Raw genomic sequence first — 10,565 nt, 5'->3', positions numbered from 1 at the left:
AAACATTCCCCAGTTAGAGACAATACCCATTTTCATAAGACATTTAGGTAAAGGAGTCACACCTACCTTACATAAAGCCTGTTTAAAAATCTCAAATTTCATAATCCTGTAATAACCTATAAGTTTTATGTTCTGGTCCCAGGGGTTTTCTTTTCTACCTTCAGATCATTTTGCCTTTCCTGGTGAAAAAATATTAGGGATCCAAGCACAGAGTTGAGCCAAGAGACTCGGGCTCTTTTGTCAATTTTTATCTTGCCTCAACATTGCCTCAGGAAATGTCAGATTTTCATTATAACCTTTGGCTTTTGATGTCTTTAAAATTTCCCCAATCTGAGGCAAATGCAGAAAACCAGTACAGGGCCTCTTATGTCGGGGGACTAGTAGGGGTTCCCTTTGGTTCACTCTACCTTTGAAAGCATTGTAGAAATCTTTCTTTTAAATTCATCAATTTTCATTTTATTTTATTTTTTAATAACCATTAAAATATTTCTGTCACCTTTCTGGAGCGAGTGCATTGACTCCCTTTTGTCTTTCCTATTTTTTTGTTGTTGTTGTTACCTTAGTGCTTTATTCAGTATCTGTTAAGTCCCATGAGAGGTAGCAAATTTGATAAGGCTTGTCAAGCAGTTATATAATACTGCAGGAAAAATATCATCTCAGGTGGCCATGTAAAAGTGGCCCCCTTAACCCTAATATTTACTATAGACTGGGTAATAGGCATACTCAGTGAGAAAATATTCTGCTCATTATAAATCCAGTCCCATATTGCTTGAATATGAAACATAACAGCTGCTTCATCAGGTGCTCTACTTGACATTTTATAGGGAGAGTTGGGCAGCCCCCTTCTCAGGGTAAACAGACCCTATAGTGGCCATTTATTCAGTCCACTAGGCTGGTCATTCTCTAGGAATAACTATCTATGCATTTGGATCACATATACTCATTAGTGATTGTTTAATAGTAATCTGTGGGCCTTGTGTCAACCCAAACATGCTCTTTCATTCTGTAGCATTTAAAATTAAGTATAATGTCCTTAAATTAGTTATTTTTACAATCCATTATAGTAAAGGTTTTTTGGAAGCTTACTAAACCAATCTAAGAATAGAACAATTCCTTTATATTATACCCTCTGGTTTAAAGAGTTATTGGGGTTTGCCCCTTCCCCACATTGACTGTCATTTTGGTAACAACAGGTCTCAGAGGTAAGTTTTCGTTACACTGGCTTAATTTCCTCTTTTGTGGATAGCATTGAGACTAGAGACCTGAGCTGAGACAAAACCACATCTGAGCACAGTCCAGGCTTAAGGTTCGACCCAGCAAACTTTTTCTTTCTTTTTTTTTTATTTTCAATTTATGTGGATAGATCATAGGTATATATAATTATGGGGTACATAAGATGTTTTAAAACAGGCATGCAATGTAAAATAAGCACATCATGGAAAATGCAGTATCCACCCCCTCAGTCATTTATTTATTGAGTTGTAAACCATCTAATTATACTCTATAAGTTATTTTAAAATGTATGGTTATTCTTGATCATAGTTACCCTATTGTACTTTCAAATAGTATCTCTTATTTATTCTAATTATTTTTTGTATAAATTAACAATCCTTGCCTTCCCCCCTAGTACTCCACTACTTTTCTAAGCCTCTGGTAACCATCCTTCTACTCTCTATGTCCATGAATTCAATTGTTCTGATTTTTAGATCCCACAAATAAGCGAGAACATTCAATGTTTGTCTTTCTGTGCCTTGGTTATTTCACCTAACATAATGATCTCCAGTTACATATGTGTTTTTGAAAAAGACTGGAGTTCATTCCTTTTTTATGACTGAATAGTACTCCATTGTGTATATGTACCACATTATCTTTATCCATTCATTTGATGATGAACACTTACGGTGCTTCTAAATCTTAGATATTGTAAACTGCAATATACTGATTTCATTTTATTGAGCATATACACAGCGGTGGGATTGCTGGATCACATGGTAGCTCTATGTTTTGTTTTTTAAGGAACCTCCAAACTGTTCATCAGAGTGGTTACACTAATTTACATTTTCACCAACAGTGTACAAGGGCTGTTTTTCTGTTCACATCCTTGCCAGCATTTGTTATTGACTGTGTTTTGGATATAAGCCATTTTAACTGGGGTGAGACAATATCTCTGTTGTTTTGACTTGCATTCTTCTGATGATCAATGATGTTGAGCACCTTTTCATATGCTTGTTTGCCATTTGTATTTCTTCTGTTGAAAAATGTCTATTCAAATATTTTGTGTTGGACGCAGTGGCTCACATCTGTAATCTCAGCACTTTGGAAGGCCAAGTGGGTGGATCACTTCAGGTCAGAAATTGCCAACATGGCACAACCCTGTCTCTACTAAAAATACAAAAAATAAGCTTGGCATTGTGGGAGGCAACTGTAATCCCAGTTACTCAGGAGGCTGAGGAAGGAGAATCACTTGAATCCAGGAAGCGGAGGTTGCAGTGAGCCAAGACTGTACCATTGCATTCCATCCTGGGCAACAACAGCGAAACTGTGTGTCAAAAAAAATATATGTTGACACTTTACAAAAGACGACATATATGAGGCCAACACACATATGAAAAAATGTTCATCATCGCTGGTCATTAGAGAAATGCAAATCAAAACCATATTAAGATACCATCTCATGCCAGTTAGAATTGTAATCATTAAAAAATCTGGAGACAACAGATGCTGGAGAGGATGTGGAGAAATAGGGACACATTTACACTGTTGGTGGGAGTGTAAGTTAGCACAATAATGGCATTTGTAGCAACTTGGATGGAGTTGTAAACCATTATTCTAAGTGAAGTAATGCAGGAATAGAAAAGCAAATATTATATGTTCTCACTTATGAATGGGAGCTAAGCTATGAGAATGCAAAGACACAAGAATGATATAATGGACTTTGGGGACTCAGAGGGAAGGGTAAGAGGGGACTGAGAGATAAAAGACTACATATTGGATGCAGTGTACACAGCTCAGGGAATGGGTGCACCAAAATCTCAGAAATCACCAGTAAAGAACTTATTCATGTATCCGAACACCTCATGTTCCCCAAAACTACTGAAACAAAAATACTGAAAAACAAAGATTATATTGTGGTGATTGTTGTACAACTTTGTTAATATTTGGGAAATTATGGAATTTTATACTTTCAATGAATAAATTATCAGGTATATGAATTATATCTCAATAAAGCTGCTTAAAATATGTGACAGTCATCATTTAAAGTTATTTCCCTGTTAAGGATATTTGTAGCCTATGAATTTCAGGTGTTTATCTCAGTAAAAACTTAAGGTTAAATACATGGATATTTAACCAACAACTCAGGATTTAGGTGGTTTTATTTAACCAACAATATTAAGTGTCTTATTTATATAAAAATTACACAAGCAAAAGTCACTCTGTTCTTGGCTGGATTTAGTTTATAATTTTATAACCCTTATGGCAAAATTTTACACCTTACAGTATTCTACAGGGATATGTATTAAAGTGTTTGATCAAGAACTGCAACAAAAATGCTGATAATTCTTAAGACATTTCTAGTATCATTTTAACAATATTTTAAAGCCAGCTTATTTATTCAAGATTTTAAGTCATATGAATTTGAAAAACATATGGGCTTATTATTTAATTTATGAGTACTCTTTCACTTTAAACCATCTTGGTACCTTGTGGCCAAAACACATAACAAAATACATGTACATACATATGAACACACATACATACTCATACAAAGATCCTATAGATTTTACTTCAGAACTGTAGCCATGAGATAGTAATACAAACTCGCTGGTTTGAAGAAAAAAAAACAAGGTTGGATCCAAACAGTGTTTTTTTTTTTTTTTTTTTAACTCAGTAGAAGAGTAACAACAGATTTAAAGCAGGCAGAAAAAAAAAATAGAGAAATACAGAATTTAAGAACCTAACAGTTGCAGGTTGACTTTTGGGCTCTGAATTTTTCCTTGATTAAATTTGTCCGTCAGTTAAAATGTGCACAAAAAGACCATAATATGTTCATTTTACAAAACACTTGCAAGTAGCGTCACCATAAAACCATCAAGGTTACCGAAAGGGGGTCATTCTTGTTTTTTTCTCATTCTTTGATTATTTTTTTTCCCATTTTCTTTTCTTAAAAGAAAGAACTGAGCTGTGGCCTAGGATTTAATGTAGTGGATCAAAGTGTGCTGCTTGTGGGTGGGACTCAAGAGTTTGTCACTACTGAGTAGTTTCTGCCTTCTTACATGTCTCAGTTTCTCTCTCCAGAGGTCTAGCACCTCCAAAAGAGCTGAAAATGTGCAGTTGCCAGCTGCTATATGTTTCCTGCATAAGCCTTTTTAAACTAATTTTGTTGAGGATTCCCTGTAGGGCCACTGCATGTTGCTGAGGGTCAACTCCCAGACATTTCCACAACTTCCCCAGTCACCCAGGGGCATTTTTCAGCTGGGGGTGCAAAGTGTTCTTTATCTTTGGAGCTGAGGAGAACCAATCTGTCATTTAGCTACAAAAATGACAGTTCAGTTCCTCACACAAATTCACAAACAAGCCAATTGAGCTTAATTTTTGGAGAAAAATCAAAGGAGAAGCTCCTTTAGAATACACTTTCTAAATAGAAACAAAACTTGGTGCCCTAAAGGGAAATTTAACTATTTTCTGATTGGCAATTTTGTATCAGTAGAAAGGATTTTCTGGATTATGATAAGGGTCTGTGGAGACTTGGGTTTTATCATGCAGATGATGCCTCCAAGTAGCAGCCTTTAAAGAGAAAAGATTATAAATGTTTATAATCAGACTTAAGATCTCTGTGGATGCTAAAGATGGTTGATTTTTCCTGAATTCAAAAAGGGAAAAGATATAATGACGTATGCTGGACACTCTTTCCATAGTGACCTGAACTAGTTTTTCAGATTAACTCTGGAATACCCTTGGCCAAGAGGATGGATCCATTCAGATGGTTGAGGAGGCTTAGAATTTTATTTTTTAGTTTACATTAGCTATGAAAAGCTAAATAAAGGAAGAAGATAAGAAGGCAATAGAGCTTGGCCTTGCTGAGTGTGATTTGACCAGACAAGAGGCAGCAGGAGGATATTCTCTGGATAGGAAACTCCCTAATCCAAAATGCAGAGGCAGGTATCACAGGTGTAATAAATTAGAATTCATCAACATGCAATCAGTATTTTTCCTGTTTTTCTGATTTTGAAGTAACATTTCATTTTACTTGTTTTACTTTGATTATAATAAAACTCTTTATGAGATGCCCTGGCTTCATTTTCCAAACCACAAACAACATTACAACATTGGAAAACAACTCTAAAAAGACTTTCAGCACTATTGATTTAAATGAATTGTGTATTGCTTAAAGTAAGACACGTTAAAAATCTAAAACTTTTCTCTTCACAATGGATCTCAGGTCAGATCTATTAATTTCCAGTTTTTCTATTTGGAAGTTAAAATGAGAAAAAGAAAAATGTAAAACCTAGACTGATCAGAATCTTTCTGTATTCAGGAGATGTGCCAGGTTCTAGTCTTTATTAAATTTCTTGTCATTTGATGAATTAAATATAATTACAATAAACTCACTTGGGATTTGATTATAATCTGTGGAGTTTCTCTCACCAATTATATAGCTTCATTTTAACTCTTAAATGTAAACATGTAACCTTTCACTAAAAACTAGAGTTACATACCTCTGAGTACTTTACAGAATTATTATTTGAAAAACTCTTAAAGACCCTCCTTACATCTTTCAATAGCACTGTGAAGCAGTTAAGTAGCCCTTATTAGGAATCTTTTTTTCATAGGTTGACAGTTCCAGACCCTAACTCATTGATGACTAAAGGAACTAATAAAAGGTCTCTGAGCTCCTATTGATCAAATGAAAGCCCATATTCACTTCCCAGCCATTAGATATTTAATTTTGGCCATTAAGTGAGAGAAGTGGCAAATGAAGACTATGGAAAAAGCCTGGCTCTATCATCTTCACAAATGAATTGTTAATCTCAGGTCTAAAATAATATGTGAAAAGAAAAATTGAATGGTTTTGTATGGCTGAATGGATACATGAACAAAGAGTTGATACTGAGCCTTCAATGTTACAGAATACATAGGAAGGACTTCTTTCATTTGTTCATTTATTCGTTCATTCATTTTGCTTTTGGAATACCAGTTTGAATGTTGATGTGGTATATGTGTTAACCTGTGAAAACCTTTTTAAATCTTATCTTCAGAAGTTATAAAACATTTTAAATTCTTTATTATCATTATTATACTATTACTTATAGGATGCATGTGCAGAATGTGCAGGTTACATAGATATACATGTGCTATGGTGCTTTGCTGAACCAATCAAAACATCATCTAGATTTTAAGCCCTGACTGCATTTCTTGTCTTAATGCTCTCCCTCTCCTTGTCCCCAACCCCCTGACAGACCCCAGTGTATGATGTTCCCCTCCCTGTGTATGATGTTCCCCTCTCTGTGTCCATGTGTTCTCATTGTTCAACTCCCACTTATGAGTGAGAAAATGTGGTGTTGCGTTTTTCTGTTCCTGTGTTGGTTTGCTAAGAATGATGGAGTCCAGCTTCATCCACGTCCCTCCAAAGGACATGACCCATTGTCTTTTATGGCTGCATAGTATTCCATGGTGTATATGTGCCACATTTTCTTTATCCAGTCAATCATTGATGGGAATTTGGGTTTGTTTCCAAGTCTTTGCTATTGTAAATAGTTCTGCAACAAACATTCTTGTGCATGTGTCTTTACAGTAGAATGATTTATAATCCTTTGGGTATATCCCTGTAATGGAATTGCTGGGTCAAATGGTATTTCTGGTTCTAGATCCTTGAGGAATCACCACATTGTCTTCCACAATGGTTGAACTAATTTACACTCCCACTAACGTGTAAAATCGTTCCTATTTCTCTGCATCCTCTCCAGCATCTGTTGTTTCCTGACTTTTTAATGATCACCATTCTAACTGGCGTAAGATGGTATCTCACTGTGCTTTTAATTTGCATTTCTCTAATGATCAGTGATGATGAGTTTTTTGTCATATGTTTGTTGGTAGCATAAATGTCTTCTTTTCAGAAGTGTCTGTTCATATTCTTTGCCACTTTTTGATGGGGTTCTTTGTCTTTTCTTGTAAATTTGTTTAAGTTCCTTGTAGATTCTGGATATTAGACCTTTGTCAGATGGAAAGATTGGAAAAATTTTCTCCCATTCTGTTGGTCGCTGGTTCACTCTATTGATGCTTTCTTTTGTTGTGCAGAAATTCTTAAGTTTAATTAGATCCCATTTGTCAGTTTGGGCTTTTGTTGCCACTGCTTTTGGTGTTTTAGTATTAAAATCTTTGCCCATGCCTATGGTCTGAAAGGTATTACCTAGGCTTTCTTCAAGGGTTTTTATGTTTTTTTTTTGTTTTATGTTTAAGCCTTTAATCCATCTTGAGTCAATTTTTGTATAAGGTTTAATGAAAGTATCCAGTTTCCATTTTCTGCATATGGCTAGCCAGTTTTCCTAGCACCATTTATTAAATAGGGAATCCTTTCCCCATTTCTTGTTTTTGTCAGGTTTGTCAAATATCAAATGGTTGTAGATGCATGGCGTTATTTCTGAGGCCTCTATCCTGATCTATTGGTCTATATATCTGTTTTGGTACCAGTACCCTGCTGTTTTGGTTACTTTAGACTTGTAGTTTGAAGTTAGGTAGCATGATGCCTCCAGCTTTGTTCTTTTTGCTTAGAATTTTTTGGGCTATATGGGCTCTTTTCTGGTTTCATATGATATTTAGAGTACTTTTTTCTAGTTCTATGAAGAAAGTCAATAGTAGCTTGACAGGAAAAGCAGTGAATCTATAAATTACCTTGGGCAGAATGGCTATTTTCATGATATTGATTTTTTCAGTTCTGCTCTGATGTTAGTTGTCTTTTGTCCTCTGCTAGCTTTTGGATTTGTTTGCTCTGGCTTCTCTAGTTCTTTTAATTGTAATGTTAGGGTGTCAATTTGAGATCTTTCCCTCTTAACTTCTTTTATTTGTTGATTTATTCATTTGTTCATTTTGGTTTTGGAATTTTAGTTTGAATGTTGATATGGTATATCTGTCCTGTGAAAACATTTTTACATTTTGTCTTCAGATGTTCTATAAAATTTATTTAATTCTTAAGTCTTTTTATGTATCTAGGTTGATTAAATTTCAAACTTTCTTCACTGCTTGAATTTGAAGTTAAGAATTTATTTATATCACAACCATTTTCCATGCCTTGTGCTATGCAGTATGAAGAATAAAATATTGTAATATCTCAGTGTCTGCTCCAAAAAGTTTAATGTACAGTGAAAATCAGGCCAATTTTTAAACAAGTAATAATACAGCAGACTTTAAAAATAATCAAACTGAAGTATATACAAATTGCTATAGAAATCCAAAGGATGGAGTATCCCTGCATCAGTGGAGAAGGTAAGCAAGGCCACTGCCCTCTATCAGTCCTGAAGGCACCATTCATGGTATAGTGTATGTGTTTTGGGGTTTTATAAAGTGTCAGTAGATAAGAGAAATGCCTAGAAAGCCTTTCTTTAGGAAGTATTGCATAAGTTAATCTTTCAACAAACAATATAAATTTGTCAGAGAATGAGAACAAAAACATTCACATTCCAGGTATGAATATAGCATATTCAAAGACTTGGATGTGTGAAAGTCCATGCTACATCAATGAATGACAACTCGGGTGTTTGGGGACACTTTAAGTTCCAAAAAACATTGACTGTCCCAGAAATGAGAACTGATGTTCACAATTTTTTTAAAAGCCAAGACTTAAACTTTGATATGACAGGATATGATGTGTTTGCTTTACTCATTGAAGTATAGCTTCTCTTCAACTTTGTGTAAATTATCAGTGAGCAGTACATATAAGAAAGGAAATTTATATTTATGAATGGTTCTCTCAGTGAAGAAACTTAAATATATATTTTATGGTAAAATTTTATAATAACCCACTTTATAAAATATATTAAAGATAACTCTATGGAAATGAATCCAATATATGTGTAGCTTTATTCTGTTGTCCGTTTATCTATTTCCATTCTCTTGGAATGTTCTCTTTCTCTCCCAGTTAATAGGACATGTTTTGTAAAGTTAAATTATTCACAATGGCTTTTAACGGGAGTATTGAATATCTATATTACTCTACTCCAACTGATCTTCTGTCTACTCCATTAAAAAAACACAACATGCATGTCTGTAAAATATAATATCTAACCTTGACATGTCCTCTATTCTTCAGATTGCTTTCTATACTGCTTTGCTCCTATATTTTTTATGAGCCATGGATGAAAATCTGTGGTAATAACAATGTTTTTATAGTTAAATAAGTGGCTGTTGGACATCATAACTCCTGCCCAGCAAAATTTACATGGTCATAGAAGATGATACTGCGTGATGATTGTGTCTTGGTTAAACCATGGCCCTACAGATTATCAAAGTGACTCTCAGGCCAAATAAGAAACAGAAAACAAATTTTCAAAAAATATAATGTGCTACCCTTAGAAAAGACTGATGAAAAATCTAATTATGCGGTGTTCAACACAGGTGCATATTTGTGCTTTATCAGCAGACATTTTATTCTTTCGAGTCTAATCTAACTCCATGCCTTTTCATCCCTTCTCTGTACTCATCCATTTTACATTTATTTCTCTGTAATTTACTGCTCACAATGCTTAGCACAGTTTATATTAGATACAAAGTATATGTCTTGAATAGAAGAAAGCATATGCCTCTTTATGTGAATCCTTGACATATGTTCTAAAATTGTTTACCTAATATTACAAATACTACTTCAATAGCAAAGACCTGGAACCAACCCAAATGCCCATCGACGATAGACTGGATAGGGAAAATGTGGCACATATACACCATGGAATATTATGCAGCCATCAAAAACGATGAGTTTGTGTCCTTTGTAGGGACATGGATGAACCTGGAAACCATCATTCTCAGCAAACTGACAGAAGAGCAGAAGATCAAACACCGCATGTTCTCACTCATTGGCGGGTGTTAAACAATGAGAACACATGGACACAGGGAGAGGAGCACTACACACTGGGGTCAGTTGGGGGGAAATAGGGGAGGGACGGTGGGGGGTGGGAAGCTGGGGAGAGATAGCAAGGGGAGAAATGCCAGATGTAGGTGATGGGGAGGAAGGCAGCAAATCACACTGCCACGTGTGTTCCTATGCAACAATTTTGCATGTTCTTCACATGTACCCCAAAACCTAAAATGCAATAAAATAAATAAATGGGGAAAAAAAAAAAGAAACTTTTCATATTTTTATATTCTGTTCCCTCCTGGGTCAAATTTCTCAAAGCTGTGCTTCATGCTGTGTAAGAGCAAACTTCAATAGGATTTTACTTTATTGATATGAACACTACTACCTTTAATATTTTGACTACTGTCAGTTCTAAAGGTTAGTCAACACATCATTTTTTTCTTGTTTCTATTAAACAACTAAGTCACTAATGTGGCTATGGAAAATATCTATTTAAATA

At 35.0% G+C, this 10,565-nt stretch overlaps 1 long non-coding RNA gene across 1 annotated transcript; it reads left to right on the top strand.

Annotated features, from left to right (window-relative positions):
• Positions 1 to 1,339: 1,339 nt before the first annotated feature.
• Positions 1,340 to 7,436, top strand: LOC116535239. The gene is made up of 3 exons (XR_004262115.1): positions 1,340 to 1,462; positions 4,242 to 4,244; positions 7,425 to 7,436. It is a non-coding gene; the product is annotated as an uncharacterized LOC116535239 (long non-coding RNA).
• The last annotated feature ends 3,129 nt before the right edge of the window (positions 7,437 to 10,565 follow it).

This window comes from Sapajus apella, unplaced genomic scaffold (genome assembly GCF_009761245.1).
Source record: "Sapajus apella isolate SASKATOON/1434 unplaced genomic scaffold, GSC_monkey_1.0 scaffold93, whole genome shotgun sequence".
NCBI lineage: Eukaryota > Metazoa > Chordata > Mammalia > Primates > Cebidae > Sapajus > Sapajus apella.
This window is presented reverse-complemented; position numbering and strand designations above follow the sequence as displayed.